Source organism: Lepidochelys kempii, chromosome 5 (assembly GCF_965140285.1).
Source record: "Lepidochelys kempii isolate rLepKem1 chromosome 5, rLepKem1.hap1, whole genome shotgun sequence".
NCBI lineage: Eukaryota > Metazoa > Chordata > Testudines > Cheloniidae > Lepidochelys > Lepidochelys kempii.
Window position 1 is genome coordinate 123,882,723 of NC_136384.1, and position 20,507 is coordinate 123,903,229.

The following is a 20,507-nucleotide window of genomic DNA, read 5'->3' on the forward strand; positions in this document are numbered from 1 at the left end:
AGTTTCTTTGTTGTTCAGTCATCATCCAACTCCAACGTAACGCCATGTTGCCCGAGAGACCAGTGATAGAGAGAGAAATGTGATCCAAGCCAATTAAGAGGAAAAAAATAAAGCAATTCAGAAAGAGTAATATCAAGCGAGTATCATTTCGATTTCTCTTCTGCAACGTCCCCTCGTTCCCATATTGTAACATGTACATACAATTACAGCATCGTCTTGATGGCCTGCAATGTAGTGCCGGTATCAGCTATGTTATTGTTCAAACTTCATGTTGAAATTCACAAGACACTGTTAAACTTAAGTGAAAGCTCTTCTAGAAACTGCTGATCATGTAGGGGAAAAGTTGCTAACGTTGGGTTTTTTCCTTTTTCATAAAGAATAGAAAAACATGCTTTGATTGAAACTAAAAGCACCTGGATTTCAGCTGTCTCTAATCTCTACATCTGAATCCCAAACTTTGAGTTCAGAAAAAGTTTATGTAATAATTTCCCTTCTCACCCTGCCTTCCCCACTCAGCTGTACATACAGACTCAAACAATCTCTCTTTCCTTAATGTTAAGCACATGCTAAAATACATTCCTGAACTTGGACCTTAGTTCATTGTTTAAAATGAGCCAGATTGCTGTAAATTATATGTTTCAAATTAGATACCTGGATTTTTTACTGAAACATGTCTTCACAAAATGTTTACCAAAATGCATTATTCTTGTTGTACACCTTATAATTAGTCATTTTTATTACTTTAGAAGTCATTCAGTTATAACCTTTTGTGATAAATGAAGGGAGAGGGTAGCTCCCTTTTATGGACACCCAACCAGCCAGTTAGCTGTAAAATCCCTCTTGGTAACTGTTCGCTTGCTTTACCTATAAAGGGTTAAAAGTCCCCCGGCTAAAGAAAAGGAAGTGGGCACCTGACCAAAAGAGCCAAAGGGGAGGTAGAACTTTTTAAAACTGGGAAAGAAACTTTCCCTCTGTCTGTTGTTCTCTCTGGGCTACAGGGACACGGAGCAGCAATGCTATAAGCAGGAATGCTGTATAAGGTTTGAACCAGGTATGAAAAAAAATTATCTTCCATACCTAGAAGGAATTATTGGGACAGGGAATGTTTAGACAGACATGATCAGGTTTATTTCTTTATTTTGGCTTGTGGCTCTCCTCTGTGCTAACCCCAGATGCTTTTGTTTACTTGTAATCTTTAAGCTGAACTCCCAAAGAAAGCTATTTTGGGTGCTTAATTTTTGGAATTGCTCTTTTAAAATCTAGCAAAAGCCTAAGTTTCAGATGTATTTTCTTCCTTTTTGTATTTAATAAAATTTACCTTTTTTAAGAACAGGATTGGATTTTTGGTGTCCTAAGAGGTTTGTGCATATGTTGTTTAATTAACTGGTGGCAACTGCTAATTTCCTTTGTTTTCTTTCTCAGCTCTTCCCCAGAGGGGGGTGAAAGGGATTGAGGGTACCCCACAGGGAGAAATTCCCAAGTGCACCTTCCTGGGTTCAAAGGTAGGTTTTTTCCCGCATTTCGGTGGTGGCAGCATTTACCAAGCCAAGGTGAGAAAAGCTGTAACCTTGGAAGTGTAATACAAGCCTGGAGTGGCAAGTATTAATTTTAAAATCCTTGCGGGCCCCCACCTTCTGCACTTGAAGTGCCAGAGTGGGGATTCAGCCTTGACACCATTGCAATCAAGAATCTTGTTGGACAGCCTGACTTCACGTTCCCCATGACAAAGTAATCTTGGTTTATAAAATCCACCGTCTACTAAAGGTTTTTTCACCCAAGGTGGCTGCAAAAACATCTTTCTAAAATGACAAATATGTAGGAGTAAGCAGATGAATTTATACATAGAAAGGCTTGATTTTTTAAAATAGGATGCATAAAACTTTTCTTAAACAATATAAAAGTTTCAGTTAAGGTTTGATCTATACAATTTAATACCAACATCCCCCGCACACTTGCATTCAATATATTACATTACAGCAAGATGAATCATGGCTGATGGTTTGAAAAAATGTAACAAAGTGTACTGCTTAATGCAGAGGACTGTGACCTTTTCTAGAGTGAAAGCTTTATTGTTCATATGCTAGCACTGCAGGTGGCAATCACAACACATTCAAAGAATAATCTATGAAGGCACACAAGTAGGAAGCTCCAATGTACATATGCTTATGTACCCTAGCTGAGGATTTGGCTCTACATTCAAATGCATGCATAAGAAAGAAGGGGTGGGGGTGCTAGGTAAAATAAGATACTAACAGTCTCATTAATGTTTCTTCTGAAATTGTTTTGGTGAATTTGCTTTCTCCATGCTTTTGGAATGAGTTTTACAACAGGGGGTTTAGAAGAGTTGATTGTATGGAATGCTATATTGGAAATAGTTTGAATTACTCTTTTTGCAAAATAACAAAGCCCATTCAATGCTTGAGTTACAACAAGAATGTCAGCTCCTACCATAAGAGCTTATGAAAAAACACAATTTACAAAGCCAATGTGAATGCAGAATTTATCATTGTGTATTATTAACCCATTGTTCTAAGTCACTGAGATTTATGCATGAAAAGCACTCTGAATCTGCTAGACATTATTGTACAAAAAAATTCATTCATTACTACTACATTCTGCCATCTTCTTCTGAACAATGAAATTACGATCTATCTTTCAGTATTTTTATTATCCTAGCACCTAAAGGCCCCCACTGAGATCAGTCCCCCATTCTGCTGGGTACATATATATAGGGCTGGTCCATACTTAAGTGAGATTGACTTAACTACGTTGCTAAGGGGTGTGAAAAGTTTCATACCAAGTGCCATGGTTAGGTTGACCTAACCCGCAGTGTACACAGAGCTAGGTCAATGGAAGAATTCTTCCGTTGACCTAGCTACCACCTCTTGGAGAGCTGGATTATGTACAGCAAGGGAAAACTGCTTCAGTCAATGTAGGAAACGTCTGCACTATGGCTCCACAGTGGCCATGGCACAGCTATGCCACGGTAATGTGGACATACCACAGTAAGAGCTCTGCCCTCCAAGAAAAGGGGTGAGGATGATCATCCTTGTCTTCTCCAGTTTTACAGTTGGGGAACTGATGCACAGTCAGAAAGATTAAGTAATTTGTGCAAGATCACATCAGGAGTCTGTCAGAACAAGGAACTGAACCCTCATCTCCTTTGCCCAAATACAGGGCCTTAATCCCAAGGCCATCACTCTACTTCACATAGTCTCTTGCTTAGTTATGTTCCTCCTTATGATGTTCTCCATGCTTTAATTCTGCAAGTCTCAATTCTGTGTAACTCTTTGCAAGAGGAAAACGTGTTAATTCTCATGTTAGCTAGCTGCCACTCCAAATCACTCAGAATCTAATGTAATGATACCAATGGTACAGTGGACCTAAACATGGTGTCTAAAAGCCCAAACCCTTCAGTGATCTATAGGAGACACACAACTTATTGAAAAGAAAGGAGTATTTTGTATTTAATGTGTTCTTTTAATATGAATGATAGCAAGTCTTATTAAAGCCCATAGTGCAAAGACACATCAGACAGTAAGGGTTTAAATGGATGAGCCCTGTACACTGTGTGCAGCCTTTAAAACAGTGACATTTCTTCCCTAGTAAATTCACTTGCTTTAACCTTCTGTGGTGCTTGTAACTTATTGATTCAGGACTTGTGATTTTCAAAGCACACAGGCATATAGCATTCTCACCTTGGTCTCCCATACTCTCTGGGCACATCTCTAGCCAAGACTTGGGGGGGGGGGGGGAGGAAGGAGGGAAATGCACTTCAAGACCTTGATATGCTATCTCTAGACATTCAAATCATTTCAGCTAAATCCTTACAAACTGGCACATGCTCATCACTTCTTCAATGCACTCAATAAAGAGAGCTAGTGTGATTTGTTATATCTATAATCCTCCTTTCCCCACCAACCTCTGCTGTCAGACTCAACAGCGAGGGTGTTTTCACTCAAGTTTTCAAATTACACACAGCCCTGTTAGATGAACCTCTTCCTTCTGCACTTATGGTGAGATAACTAAGGCTAAATCATAACCATTCCTTCCTTCGCAGCGTGGGCTTTCAAGGGCCCTATAGCATCTGTGAAGGGTCAGAGAACAACATGGAGAATAGAGGTAGTTCCTTATAAACATTGGGTCTACAGCAACTGTACACACTCCCAAACTCACTTGCTTCCTAAGTGCAGAAATGAGAACTCCGTCCAACCTGCCAGAGATCTTGGTACTGAATCTGGGTAAAACACTGTGGACAAAATATTTTGCTGAAATATGCAGATTCACGTCAGTTGAAATATTTCAAGAATGCATGTCAATTTTATCAAATAGTTTTGGTCAAGCTAAAAATGAATCAGAAAAAAAATGAAATGGTCAATTTTAGAGAGATAAGATGGGTGAGGTAATCTCTTATTGGACCAGCTTCTGTTGGTGAAAGATGCAAGCTTTAGAGCTTACACAGAGCTCTTCCTCAGGTCTTAAAAAGAAACAAAGCTCTGTGTTCTGTTCATTCCCTCTGGGGCACCTGGCACTGGCTGCTGCTGGAAGACAGGATACTGGGCTAGATGGACCTTTGGTCTGACCAATCGGGCCATTTTTATGTTCTTATAAAAGCTTGTGAGCATGAAAGCTTGTCTCTCATCAACAGAAGTTGGTGGTCCAATAAAAATACTACCCCACCCACCTTGTATCTCTAATATCCTGCAACTGACACAGCAACAACAACATTGTTTACATGTTCAATTTTAATATTTTCAAACCAAAAAGTTTTAAAGTGACTTCTCATTTCAGAATTTCCTTCATTTTTATTATACAAATAAAAAGTAAAAACCCGCAATCAAAATGAAATGTTTAGTTTGATCCCAAACAATTTATTTTCCTGACTTTTTGGAACTTGCAATGATTCAAAAAAGAAATCACTCATTAGCCTAACTGTACTTGACACTACCCATTTAAGGAATGTGCACAGATCCCTTTGCCCCCTGGATGCACTGAGCCCAGCCAGCCTTAAAACTGATCCCTTCCCTGCAGAGCCCTGAGATCTCAGCAGGGTTGAAGAGGAATGTGGTTTTCAAATTCTGCAGTTCCCCAAAACACTGCCACCAGAAGAGGGAGTAATAGGAAAATTCTGCAAGGGGAAAACTTTGTGATTTCTTTCCTTCCTGTGGCTTTTTCCAACAGAGGGGTGTAATCTAGTCCCTGAGGAAGACACCTACCATTCCCAGTGAAACCATGACTGGGCTCCTACAAAGCAGCCATTTTAGACTGAAATAGTGTATATTATAGGTATGTCTTGCTCCTGTGGTCTAGAAATTGACCATGATGAGCAAAAAAACCCCAAACTACTGCAGAGTTCAGATTTCCCCATTATTTTAAAGTGTATTGGTCCATCCTATGGATGGATTCCTCACTCCCACGCTCACCCCAACACCAACACATGCACTCAGCTCAGAAACATTTTGTTTCAAGTTGTCTTGAAAGTTTTCATTTGGATTTTGGGAATTTTGACAAGAAGGGGGTGAATACCAAGGGAGGGGAAAAAATCACTTTTGCAGTGCTAAAGAGCTATGTATTTATACTTGCCTCTGTATTTTCCACTCCATGCATCTGAGGAAGTGGGTTTTAGCCCACAAAAGCTTATGCCCAAATAAGCAAAGGAGGATTAGATTCACAAAGCAGGGGGAGGGAGAGGACCTCCTTTATTACCACTGCTCTAAGGGTATGTTCCTCTCCTGGGATGTGAGATACCCAGGTTTAGGGACCCAGTCTCTTTGGTGGTCACTAAGAATGCCTACTTGATCAGGCCTAATGAAAGTGGGGTGATGCCTAGTTTGAGGTCCAGTTGGGGTTTAGGCACCTTGATTGAGGCAGCTTGTGCAGAAGCAAAGGGCAATTATTTAGGTTGCTAGGGACTTTTGGCTCCTACAGGATTAGGTGGCAGCTGAGAAGGGTTTTGAGGTTTGAAGATCTAAATTCTGGAGTTAAGCATCTACCTACCACTTTAGGTGCCTAAATCCCTTTGTGGCTCTAGCCCAAACTTTTAAACCTCTTGCACCAATTACTAGAAGTCCATTTCACCCTATAACTGTGAAACTGATCCATTATTGACTGGCTATGTGGCTTTGGCCAAATCACTTATCCCGGGGATGCTGTGTGAATTAATTAGCTATTATTTGAACATAGGAAATGCTATACATACTAACAAATAAAATAATGTCAAAGATAGATAAAATGCCAACTTTCCACAATTCTGATGTCTCACCTTTAGTCAGAAAGTTAGTCACTTTCTAGTTAGAAAGCGTGATGGGACATAGGTGGCTTCCACTACCTACAGGGGTATCATTGCTTGTTTGGTCTACTGCAACAGTGGGCTTTGTTTTTCCACCACTCTGTTCTGTGGGGAAAGAATAAATGCAGACCTATTATACTGGTTTGCTTACACTGGAAACAATAGGTACTGAGCACTCTACATATTGCTACTACATAGCTTTTGCCACCACTGAGCGTAAGTGGCCTTTCAGTACAGACAGAAGGGTCGGTAGTGCTTTCATTTAAGGAAATGTAAACGAAAATGGTACTAATACACAGATTGGCATTAGACACTCATGCATTACTATGCATGTACACTCCCCACTCCTGTGCTATTTTGCTGGACAGTTGCCAAGCAACCGTAGCATTGGAGTGCATATCTCAATCCTGGGGGCATGAAGGCTTAAATGCTATAGTGATGGGCACAATATAGGAATCTTGATACACAGATAGAAGCGATATCCATACTAGTGGCTGCAAATATTGATTTCCAGTAATCTCATTATTGCTGAAAAACAATTTCCAAGTTTTATTTCAGATTTGAAATCCCCAGTCTGCACTGATTTCTAAAATTAAAGACATTTCCCTAAATTCTGGCTAACTGCAACTGTATATTTAATCTCGGCTTCTCCAAAATGAACTAAAAGTTAACACCTAATTTCCAATGTGGCAAGTCTAAAATGATACTGCTTCATGATCAGCTACATCCAATCACTTATGTTTATTAAAATAGAAGACAAACACTAAGACCACATTAAACTAACCAATCTGTATGAAAATTTTCCTAATCTTGCTCAGCCCAGTAGCTCGTGTTTCAGAGGAAGCCTTCCCACAATACACCAATCCCATTATTATTAGACACCATGTAAAAATGTTACCTGTGAGACAGTTCTCCAACAGTCTCTCTCTTCCTCGTGCCTCACTCTCCCCTTCATTTCCTTACCACAAGCCCCTACTAGAAAGCCATTGGCATAAGTGGTTAAGGAAATATAATGTGATATTTGGAATGTAATTTGCAAGAGGAACACCTAAGATATTTCCAGATGAATATTAGTTATGATTTGAAATGGAGCATCTGGCTCAACCTGAGAAATCTTCACAAACTTGTGTACCTCTTCTGAAGGATTTGAATAAAGTTTTAGGTGATGAAAGTTAAAAAAAAAAAGCACATTTTCAACTATGGCAGACGCAGATGTACTGTGTGCTGTGGGAGAGAAAGTCATGCTTTCCAAATATCCAGTTTGAAGTTCAGTATTTAAGAATTTGTATATCTAAACATCTATCGCTTCTCTGGGACTTGAATTAAGTAGCTTATTCAAAAGGACTTTGGGAGACACACAGATCCATGACTGTTCCATTAAATACATACATCCCTTAAACTTATAAATTAAAGGCAGCCTTCCCCAAATAGGGAAAGCCAGCCCATCTTTACAGGCCATGTACACAAAAGCACATAAGCTCACAGTTAAGTGTTTTTCTGAGTCAGGGTCTACAATCTCAAGTGCAGGTCATACTAAATAAGAAGTTCTCTTATAAATGAATCTGTGGTTATTCTAAACATAATGGACCAGGTTCTTAGCTATTGTAAATTGGTCTGAGTTGCACCAGCTGAAGATCTGCTCTGATACTTTGGTTTTCACAGACATTCTAGGAGAAGAATAATATTTCTGGTGGAACATATTTCTATTCTACAAAAATATTCTGGGTATTATTATAATTTCATTAAGCCCAGCTATCAATAACTATATAAGCCAGCTAATGTGCATTTACCCTAATGTCAGAACAGCATAAATACTCGAGATTTTCAACAAACAATTCTATTAAGGATACTTCACCATGGTTTATTAAGTCGGTTGCTTCCCTCTTCTGTGATAATTTTAAATACTATTTTAAAAGAACTTATTTTTATATCTACAATGATGACTGAAATTACATTTTCTTCATGCTGAAAGCATTTAAAGATGATCATTAGATACAAAATTGCTTTATTCTGCTTCATTATACAAATGAACTTAATGCTTTTAGCAAACTTTCATGCAGTTTATGAACAAAATAATTACACAAAATATTCTTCACTTGACAAACTCCAAAAAGTCTTTGGTGTTTTCCGTTACCCAAGGCACCATGGGAAGCAAGTGTGTAATAACTACTGAGTTAATAGCTAATGTGACAGATTCCGTTAAGTTATCGTCTTTCTGCCCTCCCTTGGAGCTTTGCCCCAGTTAGCAATGTAGCCCAAAGCTTATTAGCGGGATTTTAAAAATGTGGGCAGTGTTGGGCTGACTTTGTTCCCATTGAAGTCAGTGGTGAAAGTTCCACTGAATTTAATGGAAAAAGCACTGGGTTAATGATGAGCCCTTCTGGAAATCCCATCCTATAGGTTTAGGGCTCTAGACTGCCCGACACTATTGTCCTGATCCCACTCTCACAGAAGTAAGTTTTTAAATTCCCAATGATTTTAAGGGTGCAGGACATTTTCTTGGTGCCATCAACTCCCACTGTAAAGGGTGGAAGTGGAGGGCATTCAGCACCTCACAAAACTAAACCCTCAGGACACAAACAGTTATGAAAATAGTCCAATTTGTATTATAGCACTAGCATATACAAAGTTTGTACTAAGCTTACAAGTCATCACTGCTTTGAGATACATGGGTTTGGGGAAGGGCACGCTGGAATAAGTATTGCCACAGCTATTCAGCAGCAGTAAACTGTCAGCAAGAATGTAGTAGGAGGTATCTGCAAATTTATTTGGGCTGTACAGGATCCATTCCAAAGGGCTTGGGAATCAGTGCTGCTAGTAAACATGTATAAATGAGACAGAACAAAGTCTCCAGCTTTTAGAGATACCTGCAGCATCTCCATAGTTATTTGGATTCTGCCATTTGTCTAGAAGAATGAAGTAACGGTTACAGTCAGCTGCTTATTGGAAATAGGATTGGTCATCAAATGGGAGTACTCCCAAACATGTTAAAGCTAGGGAGTATCATCATTTTTAAAGCATTTTGTCCTACCTATTGATGATAGTGGAATTATACTCCAGTTTGTCAGATCTGCCATAGTGTGCATAAACTTGGATATTCATATAAACCACACACTTTAAAAAAGGCACCATGATTGCTAAGTAATGAGAATGCTGAGAATGAGATCACTTTGATGGTTCCTGGGGATAGGCTCAAGAGGTCCAGTATTTAACACACATTATTATGAAAATCAGCCTCTTGATGCCTTTCTCCAATTCTCACTTCATTATGTCACTGGTTTTAGAAGTTATTCCTTATATTAAACTGGAAGATTTGACCATCCTACACTGGAACAATTACATCATCATAACCATCATGTTAACTCAAATTCTGCAGTTACAATACCCACATAAAGTATGGCTCCAATTGCCAAACTGAGTCTAGATATTTCCCTCTGACTGTGCATAGCCCCTCTCAATAGAGCTTTGTGCACCCTGGCATAAGTATCCAATACCTAGGATGCCTAGGACTAAGGATCACATGCCTTTCCCAACCCTTCCAATATCATAAAAACACGTAATACCAGCTGCACATACACTTTAAAACTAACAAAAAAAAACCCACCTAAAAACGATGGTTCAGCCACATAGTCTAGGTAACATTAGCCATATGTTGTAACTTCGGAAGCTAGGTAAAATTTTCAAGAGACTTTCAACAGAAATTCAATGAGACTTAGGCTCTGATGTCACTTGAAAAAATTATCCAGGACAATAACACCCGAGACCTCTCTCAATCAGCAGTTAGTTGCCATGATCAGTGCATCTGTGCTGTTGGGGTTTGCTGTAATATGGAAGCAAGTTTTGATACTATAGACAAGGCCCTAAGGGTCAAATTTTCAAGTGCTCAGTACCTACAAATAGGGGCAGATTTTCAAAAAGAGTGGCCAGATTGATTGATTTTTTTAAAAACTCAGCATGTCGGGTGTAGAGTTCCTTGAGAATCTGGCCAACCCAGCGTAAGAACTTGGAAAGGATCAGAAAGACTGCATATACCAAACAGAGCCCACAGCGGGATTCAAAGCATTTACCTTCTTCACTGTGTTTTTTATATTTAATGTAGTTTGAAGGACTAAAGGGGTGAAGAGATGAAGAACTTCATAGAAGGCGGCATGTAATCTTCCCCCCCGCCAAGGTTCCAATGATAATGCTCTACAGATGGTAAAAGTCACTCTAAGAGAGGAAGACACGTCTTAAAAATTACATTTTATAATGCAGCATTTCTCTCATTCATTAAACTTTTGAGCTTGATTATAGTCATACAACAACTTTTACATATAAGCTCCCATGCTTAAAGTCCTCTGAGCTCTATAAAACAATCCCTCCCTTCTCCTGCAAATGAATGAAAAGAGTTATTGGTATTATAGTATCACACAAAAGCCCAATTGTCTTAGGTGCTTTGAAAATGCATAGACAGAGTCCCTGTGACAAAGAACTTCCAGAATACAGACAAGTTTGACAACGGCTGGGGGAACTAAAACACAGACTCTGGCCAAAAGTGACTAATTATTTTGGGTGCATCAGGGCTGGAGTGTTCAGCATGAGACACCTGACAAATGGAGAATGATTTTCAGAAAGTACTCAGCTCCCAACCTCTGAAAGTCAGGTCCTTTTAAAATGTTTCAGTTGGGACACTCCAATACTGAAGACCCCGAAATTAATAGTCACTTTTGAATACATTAGCCAGATGTTAATTGACTTAACCAAGGTCACACAGAAAGTATATGGTTTATTTAAGCGTTGGACCCAGAATTCTATCCTTTTTCTTCTTGGAAGCAAAAATACAGGCAGAATGCTTGAAAACACTTCACAGTTGATTTTATTGCACTGAATACAGAAATAGGGACAGCACTCTGTATTGTCATGATGTAATCTGGTGTGGAGAGAAGTTTTCCTTTTCATTCTGTTCATTTATACCTTAGCACAACAATTTGAAAAAGCAGGCTAAACTCACGGTTTTCCTGTGCTGGTTCTAACTAGAGCTGCCTGAAAAATGCCAATTTCTCATAAGGAAATTAAATAAAAATGGAAGTTTTCAGCAAAAAAATATTCTGATGAAAAACTTAACCCCTCCCCCCCAACTTTTTTCTACTCCACATGTTCCATTTTTTCCATTGAAAACCTGGAAAATTGAATGAAAAAAAGCCAACCATCTCTCCTGTACAGAATATACAGACTCAAGATAAGATCCAGATCTATCCCCTTCCTAGGTCTTAGCTTTATTCATCACTTAAGAACAGCAAAACATAAGCCTGCGCCTAAACTTTCCCAAGCGTGTCTGCTGCTAGTTGGTTTCCCCAAATGACCACTGCTGTCCAGCTTCTAGATCCTTCTGCCCCAGAGGACGTGCTAACCATGGTATCTGGTGTGGCACCTATCAAGATCCACCCACCAAGATGCATTAGCAATGTTTGCTCTGCTTTTTTATGCAGGTTTCTAGCACCTGATCATTGAGCTACACCATGGAAGAGCCCTGCTCATTTCTCTGCAGTCACACAAAATTTGTCCCCAGGTAACAATCAGGCACATGAGCTTAACACACCAAGAGGAGACAGAGGAGGCGTGTATGTATTTTAAATATCGGAGAATCTATCAGAAAACAAAGTAACATTTCATGAAAAAAAAAAAAACATGACTCTATTGGCATTTCAAAAAGTGCCGGTCACAGTTCAGGGCAACTGCACTTGCATTTCCCCTCTATGATCCAACAAGGGCACTCAGTGTAGGCTTCTGGCTCCCCAGTCAGTGCCTCCCTTGGGTCGCGAGTCACGTGCCTCTCCCTTCTGATCAGTGTATTTCCAGACTGTGCAGTCAACTGGAGATTCTGTGATCTCCCTAGCAACAGACAGGCGGACTAAGCAACATTAATTTGCAGTGCACCGTGTAATTGCCATTGGTATAAGTTACCACTCAGCAATTTCTCAGTAATCTTCTTTTATGAAGGTAAAAAGCATTACAGAGAAAACGTTTAAAATAAAAGATCCTACACACATGCTAATAAGCTTAACAGAGAACACCCCAACTCCAACATGGGCTATGGCCGGTGAGCAGTCCCTCCAAACCCCACCCATAGACTTTAAGGCCAGAAGGGACCATCATGATAATCTAGTTTGACCTCCTGCACATTGCAGGCCACAGAACCTCAATCACCCACTCCTGCAATAGACCCCTAACCTCTGGCTAAGTTACTGAAGTCCTCAAAGCATGATTTTAAAAGGCTTCAAGTTACAGAGAATCCACCATTTATTTTGCTTTAAGCCTGCAAGTGACCTGTACCCCATGCCACAGAGGAAGGCAAAACTCCCCCAGGATTTCTGCCAGTTTGACCTGCAGGAAAATTTCTTCCTGACCCCAAACATGACTGTCAGTAGGACCCTGAGCATTTCAGCAAGACACAACTGCCAGACTTAGAATCATAGAATATCAGGGTTGGAAGGGACCCCAGAAGGTCATCTAGTCCAACCCCCTGCTCAAAGCAGGACCAATTCCCAGTTAAATCATCCCAGCCAGGGCTTTGTCAAGCCTGACCTTAAAAACCTCTAAGGAAGGAGATTCTACCACCTCCCTAGGTAACGCATTCCAGTGTTTCACCACCCTCTTAGTGAAAAAGTTTTTCCTAATATCCAATCTAAACCTCCCCCACTGCAACTTGAGACCATTACTCCTCGTTCTGTCATCTGCTACCATTGAGAACAGTCTAGAGCCATCCTCTTTGGAACCCCCTTTCAGGTAGTTGAAAGCAGCTATCAAATCCCCCCTCATTCTTCTCTTCTGCAGGCTAAACAATCCCAGCTCCCTCAGCCTCTCCTCATAACTCATGTGTTCCAGTCCCCTAATCATTTTTGTTGCCCTTCGCTGGACTCTCTCCAATTTATCCACATCCTTCTTGAAGTGTGGGGCCCAAAACTGGACACAGTACTCCAGATGAGGCCTCACCAATGTCGAATAGAGGGGAACGATCATGTCCCTCGATCTGCTCGCTATGCCCCTACTTATACATCCCAAAATGCCATTGGCCTTCTTGGCAACAAGGGCACACTGCTGACTCATATCCAGCTTCTCGTCCACTGTCACCCCTAGGTCCTTTTCCGCAGAACTGCTGCCTAGCCATTCGGTCCCTAGTCTGTAGCTGTGCATTGGGTTCTTCCGTCCTAAGTGCAGGACCCTGCACTTATCCTTATTGAACCTCATCAGATTCCTTTTGGCCCAATCTTCCAATTGGTCTAGGTCCTTCTGTATCCTATCCCTCCCCTCCAGCGTATCTACCACTCCTCCCAGTTTAGTATCATCCGCAAATTTGCTGAGAGTGCAATCCACACCATCCTCCAGATCATTTATGAAGATATTGAATAAAACCGGCCCCAGGACCGACCCTTGGGGCACTCCACTTGATACCGGCTGCCAACTAGACATGGAGCCATTGATCACTTGTGATCACTTGTGGGAAAGGATTCTCTGTAGTAACTCAGAGCCCACCCCATCTAGTCCCATCGCCGGCTACTAGCAGTCGCAAACCAGCTACATGCTATTTTAGGCAGTATCATCATACCAGCCCCTCCATAAACATATTAAGCTCATTCTTGAAGCGAATTAGGTTTTTTATCCCCACTGTTCCAGAACGTAACTCCTCTGATGGTTAGAAAACTTCATCTAGTTTCAATCCTAAACTTCTTGATGGCCAGTTTACATCCATTTGTTGTTGTGTCCACACTGGTGCTTAACTTAAATAACTCCACTCCGTCTCTGGTATTTATCCCTCTGATGTATTTAGAGAGCAATCTTATCTCCTCTCATACTTCTTTTGGTTACGCTAAACAAGCCAAGCTCCTTGAGTCTCCTCTCATAAAGGTAGAAGTGGACAAAGCACTAGTTATTTTTCTGTTTGGAATGATATTGTCTGTATGTTGGTGGAAGTGCATATCAAGAAGAGTAGATAAGATACCCTAGGTCTTAACTCTATTCCAACAGATAAAACTAATTTCCAATCAATTTGGCCTAAAATGTGAATCATGATGGCAAAGGTGAAGTTATAGAAGAAAGTGTTATCTGCATCCTGTTCTCATATGTCAATATCTGGTCTTGTTTTAAGCTGCTAATGCTTCTGAAAACTATTGGTTCTCTGTCCAGCTTCTCAGGATTACCACCCACAGGAAACCTCCTTAATAATAGGTTAGAAGGATCAGATAATCCATCTAATCAACCTGTGCCCTCCATATACTTCGTGTCTGACTTGAGAATTAAAATTTGATATGCAAGATAAAAAGACAGAACCAGAGCATGAGTTCAAGTGTCTGGTAGAAGACAAGTAGCACTGCATAAAAGTGACAACAATAAAAGTCAAGTACATAGCACATCACCATCTGTAGAGACTCAGGATGAGAATGCTGTAGAGTGATGCTGCTATTTAACGTAGATTCCAGCATACCATTTATAATATTTATGACTGCTGCTTCCCTTCTGTTCAAGATCTTGAAAGATGTTAATTTACAGTTCCATGAAATTGTGTGTCATGTTTTCTTTTCTTGACATACACACAAAAGCATGGCTTGAGAGGACAGCGATTATTACACCACCACAAATGTCGGGTTTAGAGGCCTACAATTCGTGGCATAAGTCTCACCGCCTACATACTGTCTTTCAGTCTGCTGTGGCATGTTCCTGCAACTAAAGCAGAACCAATAGCTATCTGACACTGCAATGAAGGATCCGGATTCCCCACCCCTTCCCCTCCCCCTGCACATTTATAGTTTGCCAACTGCACAGAAGCTACAGCACAACTTTACAGCCATCCATCTCGAAATCTGAGAACTAGTGTACAGTTCAACTATAAACCAAATAATTCAGGATAAAGGATTCCCCAGAACAATGCTCAATTTTTTATTGGTAGAATCTGATGGTAAGCTTTTTTAAAAAAAATAAAAAATAAAAATAAAAGCCTTCTAGGACTTAGTTTGTAGATTTGTCTATTTTAAATCGTCTCCTATGTCCATACTTAGGCACCCCAATAAATTGACCTGATTTTCAAATGCATTTGAGCACCCACCAATTCCCAATGCCATGATTGGCAATTGCTGGGTGCCTCGGACTTTTTAAAAGTCAGGTCACTTATTTTACATAACATAAGGATTTAGGAGGTTAATTTTAGTCACCCACCACAAAAAAGTGTTAAAAACATTTCAGATTGATTTTTGTACCTCTAATAAATATCAAAGTTTGAAATGTTAAAATCTGTCATGGAATACCCCAAAATTTTGTTTAATATGAAGCAAGTCTCTAGAGTAAGATGATTCAAAAGCTAATTTTATTGTGGGCAGTATCCTTGTCTATTTAAGACAGCTGATATAAATTGCCTTAATTTAAAAACCACCAAAAAAATCTATTAGACTTTTTTCTTGTTAAATTAAAGCATATCAAGACAACTTGATTAATACCATACTACATTAATTCATTTGAAAACTGTTCTGTATATTTAAAGAGCTAGCTCAGCACCCTTTCTGCACTCAGAAAATAGGAAACAGACTAACACAGTAACACATTTACATGTAAATATGGCACCTTTAAAAAAAAAGACGGGGCAGTCTCTGCACTGAGTGGATAATAAAGGTATTATGGTAATTTTCGTAACAGAAGTTGTTTTGTGGGTGTCTTCAACCAAAGCTTTCCTTTCACCCATAGCTGTAGAGTACTGATAATGGTCAAGCACCACCCCAGAAGTTGATGCAGTTCAGTTGTGTTGCATTATATATCTATACAGACTTATCTACATGGACAGTTTAATTTAGTTTTTGCACAATCCGGTCCATAGGTTGTAGAGTTCTTTGAGATTCTTTGAGATAAAAGATAGTCCAGTAGTTAGGGCATTAATCTAGGAGAAAGATGACATGGGTTCAAGTCCCTGCTCTGCTACAGACTTGACCAAGATCAACCAGACTCTGTGTCTCAATTCCCCATCTGTGAAGTGGGGATAATACTGTCCTAGTTCAGAAGGGTGAGGGGAGGCACTCAATGAGGCTATAAAATTACTTAAAATAGATGTAAATCCCCATATATGAATATCAAATGCTGTTTTACCACACTTAACAGAGTGACTTCTGAAGACATGTCAAAAGTCATTGCTCTCTGGAAACCTGGGAAAGACCCACATAATGTTACAAGATATTGACTGATATCTCTTGTCTGTGCCATTCAAGGTGCTGGAGCATCTCACTCTTAAGGGCATCTCCCCAGAAGTGGAGTCAATATTCAGCATCAAGCAGGCAGACTTTCGCGGAGGTTGCAGCACCTACAATCAAGTGCTAACTTTGACAACATTAAGTGAAAACCGTTTTCTGAAAAACGTGAAGATGGGAGCTGTCATAAATATAAAGAGAAGGGTAACCACCTTTCTGTATACAGTGCTATAAAATCCCTCCTGGCCAGAGGCAAGACCCTTTCACCTGTAAAGGGTTAAGAAGCTAAGGCAACCTCACTGGCACCTGACCCAAAATGACCAATGAGGGGACAAGATACTTTCAAATCTTGAGGCGGGGGAAACAAAGGGTTCGGTCTGTCTGTGTGATGCTTTTGCCAGGAACAGATCAGAAATGCAAGCCTTCTAACTCCTGTTAAGTTAGTAAGTAATCTAGCTAGAACATGCGTTAGATTTTCTTTTTAGTGGCTGGTAAAATGAGCTGTGCTAGAGGGAATGTATATTCCTGTTTGTGTCTTTTTGTAACTTAAGGTTTTGCCTAGAGGAATTCTCTATGTTTTGAATCTGATTACCCTGTAAGGTATTTACCATCCTGATTTTACAGAGGTGATTCTTTTACTTTTTCTTTAATTAAAATTCTTCTTTTAAGAACCTGATTGATTTTTCATTGTTCTTAAGATTCAAGGGTTTGGGTCTGTGTTCACCTATGCAAATTGGTGAGGATTTTTATCAAGCCTTCCCCAGGAAAGGGGGTGTAGGGCTTGGGGGGATATTTTTGGGGGAAGATGTCTCCAAGTGGCCTCTTTCCCTGTTCTTTGTTTAACACGCTTGGTGGTGGCAGCATACTATTCAAGGACAAGGCAAAGTTTGTACCTTGAGGAAGTTTTTAATCTAAGCTGGTAAGAATAAGCTTAGGGGGTCTTTCAAGCAGGTCCCCATATCTGTACCCTAGAGTTCAGAGTGGGGAAGAAACCTTGAGAGGAGCCATATTTCTAGACCTGATGGCAGAATAGGACACAATCTGGCACATCGGTCTCAGTCAAATGGTCAGAGCACTCCCAGCGTAAGTGGTCATAATTGACCTCTCCTTCTCCTCAGATGTTTGAGAGCACATGGAAGACTGGGTTAGTGCGTGGAAACAACAAACCAACAGTCTACTCCAACGCTCTGTACTGGTCCTGACACTTTTCACGGTACACAAACAACCTTCCCCTTACCAGTCCCATCAGTTCACATACACAGGTCACATCCGCTTAGGTGTCCAAGCACAGTCATTCCCAGAACTTGAAGACACGCTAAACACTTACTTGATTAAGACTGCCAAATACCGTAGTCAGTGGCACTTACAACCAAGTGTGACCAAGACAGTTTCTAATCTGTTCCATCTTTACATTGCTGGAGCAGTCCGAGAACTGTGTATCTTTCTCAATAGACATCACTTGAAACATAAATCCCACCCAGCCTATGTTGGCAAACCCTAGATAGATCTCTCACATATCTTAACCACCAGAGGAAAACAGAAAAGGAGGACTTGTGGCACCTTAGAGACTAACCAATTTATTTGAGCATAAGCTTTCATGAGCTACAGCTCACTTCATCGGAAAATTGCGTCTAAGGTGAGACCACGTAACAACCTTCTAAGCAAACTGGCCATCACTTCATGCGGATCAAATGCTCAAACTCTCCGATCATCCAGTTGAGCTCTCCATAACTCTACAGAAGAATGCTGTGCACCAGTCTGGCTCCACTCATCTTATGTCAAGTTCGTTGGTCCACAAATGATATTCAACCATCTGCATCATAACTGGGACAATTTGACCCACCCCAATACTGTGGCTCCCCGTGTCAAACAACAACATTCCTCCACACGTTTCAGAGTAGCAGCCGTGTTAGTCTGTATTCATAAAAGGAAAAGGAGGACTTGTGGCACCTTAGAGACTAACAAATTTATTTGAGCATAAGCTTTCGTGAGCTACAGCTCACTTCATCGGATGCAACTCCACACATCCATCGTGAGGAATCCACAGCCAGAATGTTTGAGAAGATCAGGGTAAACCCAAGCCTTCCACTGTATACAAACTTCTTTGACCACCCAAGAGTGCATTTATCATCGAGGCACCTATTGTAGGCCCACTTGACCTGCCAGATTTCTCTGTGATGTCAATGGGAAATGAAGAATGGTCTGCAGCTGATGCCCAAAACCAGTCTCTTATAACTGACCTGACTATGTGTGTGTTTGGCTTTGATTTGATACACTGCTCATGGGCTGTTCTGAACTAATTCCTAACAGGCCAGGGTCATTGTACAACCAGCCTTCACACCTGGATCCAACCTGAAGATCGCAGATGTGGTCGTTGCCAAAGAGACGATGTTTCACATCACCGACGACTACACTCCGACCAGATTTGATGGGGAGCTGAGAGTTCTGCACCTTGCTGATGAGGCTTCAGCAAAGTGGCTTGGCAAGCTCCACATCCAATAAGAAACAAAGCAGGTCTGATGGATAACATGTAGTATAAAGTTGTGTTCTAGAGCATGAACCTGAATTTCTAAATTCAAGTTCAGGATAACACTGTTTTGTTTTTTTAAAGTGCCTAGCCTTGCTAATTGACAGTAGTTACCACAATATTATCTGAGCTGTCACAGTTTAAAAGCTCCCTGCCATCAAAAAGGAAAAGCATTAAAAATATATTTACAGCAGCCATCATTGGAAGAGAAACACAGCTAGTGTCAACCAAAGACTTTCCCGTTCTTATTACTAAGCGTTGCCAAGGTCATGCTTGACTGAAGACAACATAAACTACAGTTTTCATTAAAAAAGTTGGCAGAAAAGTGGATATTCATTTAATTATGAGTCTCAAACTAGAGCCCCAACCTTGCAGTGATATATCTGCAGGTGGAATGAATTAACCCATTTACATGAGCCATTGTGATTTTGCCCATTATCTAAGAGAGAGAATGTAGGTGTACCCTCTTTATGTATCCTAGATACTTAAATGGCCTCTATTACTATAGTATCCAAGTACCTCCATCTATCATGCGTTTATCCTCACAATACCCCTGTGTGGTACGGCAGTGCTATTGTTGCCATACTACAGATGGGGAAACAGGGCACAGAGAGATTAAGTGTCATGTCCAAGGTCTCGCAAGAAGTCTGTGGCAGAGCAGGGAATCAACTTCCCAAAGTCCTGGGCTAACACTGCGACCTGTGCAGACTTCGAAGACCTGGGTTCAACTACCTACTCCACCACAGACTATGAGCGAGAGCAGAGACAAGTCTTATTGAGCCAAGGCACAGTGAAGCCATCTTTAAAAAAAACTGGGATAATAGCACTTCCCTTCCTCACAGGGACATTGTGAGGATAACTACATTAAAGACTGATGTGCTTTGAGCTCTACTGATGAAAACCACTACCTAAGAGCTAGGTATTATTTAATTTCCTAAATGAGCCAAGAAGGTGCGGACAGAAAAGATAGTGTAGTTAATACAAAATAACAGTCAATTAGTATTTGCATTGCTTAGACAGGAAAAAGTTTCTTTAATTGATTTTAAATAGTGTTATTGTGACTACTTTATTATTATTTTATGAAGTTATTTTGTTGAATCTTTCTCCTGCATGCATTACATTGAATAGATAATATTCTGAAAGAATGGCTGGCCACACAAAAGTAACTGTTAGTGGACTGCAATGGTGTACCACATTTATTGCAAGGAGGCCCGTTGCACACAGTCGATGTTGAATATAGCCTATTAAGTCTCTTCTGACTTACTTGTACATTAGCTCAGATCATACAAAATACAAGTTTGCATCTTTAGAAGTACAGGTGATCTAAACACTTGATCCTAGGACTGTTCCCTCTCACTTCCACTGCTAATACAACCTTCGTGAACAAAGTCTAAGCATTTTTTCTGTCTAAGAGGAACCATAAGGTTTAAAATATTTCAATGTACTAATAATGGCTATTTTTGCAATATGTGGTCAGAAGTCTGTA

General features: G+C 40.3%; 1 long non-coding RNA gene across 1 annotated transcript; it reads left to right on the forward strand.

Moving 5' to 3' along the window:
- Window positions 1-984: 984 nt before the first annotated feature.
- On the forward strand, window positions 985-17,082 carry LOC144930542 (uncharacterized). Its single transcript, XR_013635753.1, has 3 exons — window positions 985-1,051; window positions 1,423-1,502; window positions 16,516-17,082. It is a non-coding gene; the product is annotated as an uncharacterized LOC144930542 (long non-coding RNA).
- Window positions 17,083-20,507: the final 3,425 nt, after the last annotated feature.